The 4,748-nt window shown below is 48.0% G+C and overlaps 1 long non-coding RNA gene across 1 annotated transcript; it reads right to left on the bottom strand.

Annotated features, from left to right (window-relative positions):
- Positions 1 to 240: 240 nt before the first annotated feature.
- LOC145527122 (uncharacterized) lies at positions 241 to 4,492 on the bottom strand. Its single transcript, XR_014069507.1, has 2 exons — positions 3,799 to 4,492; positions 241 to 516 (listed from the first exon to the last, which is right to left on the bottom strand). It is a non-coding gene; the product is annotated as an uncharacterized LOC145527122 (long non-coding RNA).
- Between the last annotated feature and the right edge of the window lie 256 nt (positions 4,493 to 4,748).

The raw sequence follows: 4,748 nt of genomic DNA, 5'->3' as shown, positions 1-4,748 counted from the left end.
CTTCTACAAAATAACATCTAACTTGTACTGAGTTTGGCACCTCACTAACAGTAAATACTAAGTCAAATAAAATTACCTCCCCTAGAACTTCAAGTTATCCTTAAGCAGGCTCATTAGACAATGTTCTTGTTACAACACAGAAAGGGCACATAGTAACCTTTTTCCTTATTTCAAAGTCTGGTATAATTTTTCTAAAGAGACGTTCCAGGTACCCATTAGTAGTAATAAACCACTCCAGAATTTTGTGTTTTAAAACAACCATTTTATTGTATCACCACAGTTTTATGGGTCAGGTATTTGGGAAAGGCTCAGTTGAGTGATTCTTCTACTCCACATGGGGTTGAATGGGGTCACTTGATGATATTCAGCTGGTAGCTGAGTTGGTCTGGAGAGTCCAAGACAGCTTCATTCATCAGTCTAGTGTGGCTGGTGATTTGGTTACAGCTGGACCCCTCTTCCTCTCCATGGAGTCTCAGAGCCTTCCCATGTGACATCTTCGGCAAGGTAACTAGGCATCTAACATGGACCCACAGTGTCAACCTTCTTAGAGACTAGACACAGAGCTGACACACTAGGCCTCCCCCACCTCTCCCTTGGTCAAAGCCATCACAGTCCAGTTCAGATTCAAGGAATCGTGGAGACAGAACCCACCTCCTGATGAGAGAACAGTCAAAGAATCTGTGGGCTCTTTTCATCTACCACAAGTTTTTGTCTTATACATTTTTATTTTCATTATATTGCTAATCTTTTTGTCTAAGGTCTGCTGCACCAAGGGTTCCCATAACTTTCTAGGAGGTCCATCACAACTTTGTTGACTATGTGAGAGATGACCCTCTGGGCAGCCCACCACTCTTTTTTCTCCCTCTCTATAACCCTCTGCAAGCACTCAAGGGTAATAACTTAAAGCAGTGGTTCTCAAAGTGTAGTCCCAGAACCAACAGCATCAGCATCACTTCAAAACTGTATAAATGTAATCCTTAGGTTCCACTTCATAACTACTAAGTCAGAAACTTTGGGGATGGGGCCTGCTGCTGCTGCTGCTAAGTCGCTTCAGTCATGTCCGACTCTGTGCCACCCCATAGACAGCAGCCCACCAGGCTCCGCCGTCCCTGGGAGTCTCCAGGCAAGAACACTGGAGTGGGTTGCCATTTCCTTCTCCAGTGCATGAAAGTGAAAAGTGAAAGTGAAGTTGCTCAGTCATGTCCGACTCTTCGAGACCCCACGGACTGCAGCCTACCAGGCTCCTCCGTCTGGCAGTGTTTTAATAAGCCCTCTTGCTGAGGCTGGGAACTACTTGAAAATTAATACATCTGAAACTAGTCTCACAAGAAAGTACATTTTATGTTCTTTTACCGCCATCTAAAAAAAAAAAAGAGGATGTCTAGATTCTGTAAATACCACAGTGGGTTATTTACAACTTCTGAAAAAGGACAGACAATGCTAAAGCATGGTGGTTTTCACTAACTGATGTCCTCTCTCTGATGTCAAAAGCCTTTTTCATACAACTGGCATGACGGAGAGACTTTTATTCCATCCACTCAAAGGACACTCTCCAGAGACCTCATACCGTATTTCTCCAGAATTACTTGTGAAAATAATTAGTACCTTCTCCATCTTAAGAATAGATGTTGGGAATTCTCTGGTGGTCTAGTGGATAAGACTCTGTGCTCCCAAGACAGGGGACCTGGGTTCAATCTCTGGTCAGGGAATTAGATCCCACATGCAGCAACTAATACACTGCACATCCAAATAAATATTTTTAAAAAGAAAAGAATGAGCCTGTTACGTAGTTCAAAAAATACACTATTCATCTAAAGGGATTCTCATGAACCTCCATTAAAGACAGGCCTTACAGTGAGAAAAACAGGTAATTTTATTCATGGTACCTATGATACCTTGCTTTCTTTTTCTTTCACGTCTGCTCTTTATAAATTTTTTCCCTATTCTTTGAGATTATCCTATTTTCTACATAAACTGCTTTAGCTGTATCCTGAAAGTCTTTCTGTTCATAAGTTTATAGCTTAGTTCTAAATGTTTCCTACTTCCCATTACGTTTTCTCAAGTAGTTCATTAATTAGTGGTGTGGAGTTTTTTTAATTTCTGATTTCTAACATAATCATCAGAAAACAGGATCCACAACATGAGGAATCAGCAAACTCTTTCTGTACAGACCAGACAGTAAATATTTCAGGCTTTGCTAGCCAAATGGCCTCCATTGTAAGTATGCAACTCTCCCTTGGTTCCCTAAAGCAACCAAAAACAATATGTAAATAAATAAGGATGGCTGCATTCCGACAAAACTTTACTGACAAAAACAGGCAGCTGGCCAGATTTGACTGTTGGTCACAATTTGCCAGGCTTCCCAAGTGGTGCAGTGATAAAGAATCCTCCTGCCAGTGCAAAAGACTCAAGAGACTTGAGTTTGATCCCTGGGACCGGAAGATCCCCTGGAGGAGGAAATGGCAACCCACTCCAGTATTTTTGCCTGGAAAATCCCATGTACAGAGGAGCCTCGTGGGCTACAGTCCATGGGGTTGCACAGAGTCGGACACAACTGGGCACGTATGCACGGGTCTACACGGCACCAATTCTTTCATCATTGTTAAGACTTGCTGGTACCTAGCATATGAAATTGTAAAATGTTGTATGAATGCTTGGATTCTGCTGCTACTGCTAAGTCGCTTCAGTCGTGTCCGACTCTGTGCGACCCCATAGACGGCAGCCCACCAGGCTCCCCTGTCCCTGGGATTCTCCAGGCAAGAACACTGGAGTGGGTTGCCATTTCCTTCTCCAATGCATGAAAGTGAAAAGTAAAAGTGAAGCCGCTCAGTCGGGTCCGACTCTTTGCGACCCCATGGACTACAGCCTACCAGGCTCCTCTGTCCATGGGATTTTCCAGGCAAGAGTACTGGAGTGGGTTGCTACTGCCTTCTCCTGCTTGGATTCTAATTATCATCTTATACTTAGCCTGCTCCATTTCAAGCTTTAGGTGTGGCACATGTAAACATTCACTTTTGTAAAACCATCACAGTGATTAAGAGATTGGATTTTTGGAATCAGAGAGACCTGGGTGCCATTGCTATGGGTGGTTTAGGTTAGTCTCTCAGTCTTGCCAATTCCTCTTTGCAACCCCATAGACTGCAGCCCACCAGGCTCCTGTGTCCATGAGATTTTCCAGGGAAGAATACTGGATTGGGTTGCCATTTCCTTCTCCAGGGGATCTTCCTGACCCAGGGATCGAACCCGGGTCTCCTGCACTGCAGGCAGATTCTACACCGACTGACCTACAAGGGAAGTGGTTTAGGATAAATTATTTAACATCTCTAACCCTCAGGTTCCACATCTATACAGAAAATAATAGTACCTATCTCACAAGTTCACAAGGCAAAGAATCTGCCTGCCGATCCAGAAGACCCAGGTTCGATCCCTGGGTCGGGAAGATCCAACGGGAATAGCAACCCACCGCAGTGGTCCTGCCTGGAGAATTCCACGCCCAGAGGAGCCTGACCTACAGTCCATGGGGTCGCAAAGAGCGACACAACTGCGCGATTAACAGTATCACTATCTCACAAACCGCAATCATGAGTAGTAGTATTAGAATCATCGTGCCATTGAACCGCTACTCTGTGAGGCTGGTATCATTAAATCCACTTTACAGAGAAATAAAGCCTCAGACACCTTAGGTAACTTGCTCCAAACCTAATAGCCAATGACAAAGCACTGCCTCCCACCCAGAACTTCCTGTTTCAAATTCACACTTTCCATTCCTCAGACTCTGATTAAGCTGGTCATACTAACACGCAAGGAATTTATGCCACTCCTAAGGCGAGGCTGCACTCTGAGACACCAGGATAAAGGAGTTGCGAAACGCCCTCCTTAATTCTTCGAATTAATTCTTCATGGTGCGAGTTTAATCCTCGAGCAGAGTCCTGAGGCCGAAAGGGCAGGGCGGGCGGGGCTAGCAGAGGTAAATCTCCCCAGCAGGCTTCCGGAAGCCCGGCGCCGCGGGCAAACGCCTTCCGGGGCTTGATCCTCTCAGGAGCCGGTGTCACCCAGCGGCGCACTCAGCCTCGAAGACCGTGCTGCCCACGGCTTGGCGGCCCTTCGCTCTCCCACTCCGCGGGCCTGGTGCCTAAAAGCACCTCCCGGGTGGAGCCTCCCTCAACAAGTCTTAGGCCTTTTTTTTTTTTAACGCCCTCACCACTTAAGAGACACATAAATCACAGCCCTGACCTGCTGTCGGCCCAGCGGGTGACGCCGCTGAACGTGGCGACGAACGCAGCCCCTTCGGAAGACCTGAACGTCTCCCCCCGCCCGCCCCCGCGCTCGGCGCACACGGTCCGTCGTGAGGAACGCCGAGTAACTCGAAGACGGTGCTGGACGTTGGAAAGAAAGACAGTCTAGGAATCTCCATTTCTTCCAGCCCAGGTTAACTTAAGCCTGGGACTCTTCAAAGCCCCGTCCTGTGACCATCACAAGGCTTTTCTCCGCCCCGTCGGTGACGGAAAACTCGTGACTGGAACCTGAGCGCCGGGCGAGCGCCGAGGAGCCGGAGGAGGGGCGGAGCTACCAGCGCAGACCGCGAGGAAGCCCCCGACGGGCGGCGCGTGCGCAGTCTCTCGCCGCGGGACCTCCTTCCCGCCGCTGAGACTAGGAAGCGGGACGCCAAATCTGTCCCCGCGCAGCCGCCGCCGCCGGGCGCCGAGCGGGGCGGCCGCCCTCTCCGAGGCGCGCCTGCGCACGTCCCC

The sequence above is a fragment of the Giraffa tippelskirchi genome, chromosome 11 (genome assembly GCF_054371585.1).
Source record: "Giraffa tippelskirchi isolate mGirTip1 chromosome 11, T2T-mGirTip1v1.2.pri, whole genome shotgun sequence".
Classification (NCBI taxonomy): Eukaryota; Metazoa; Chordata; class Mammalia; order Artiodactyla; family Giraffidae; genus Giraffa; species Giraffa tippelskirchi.
This window is presented reverse-complemented; position numbering and strand designations above follow the sequence as displayed.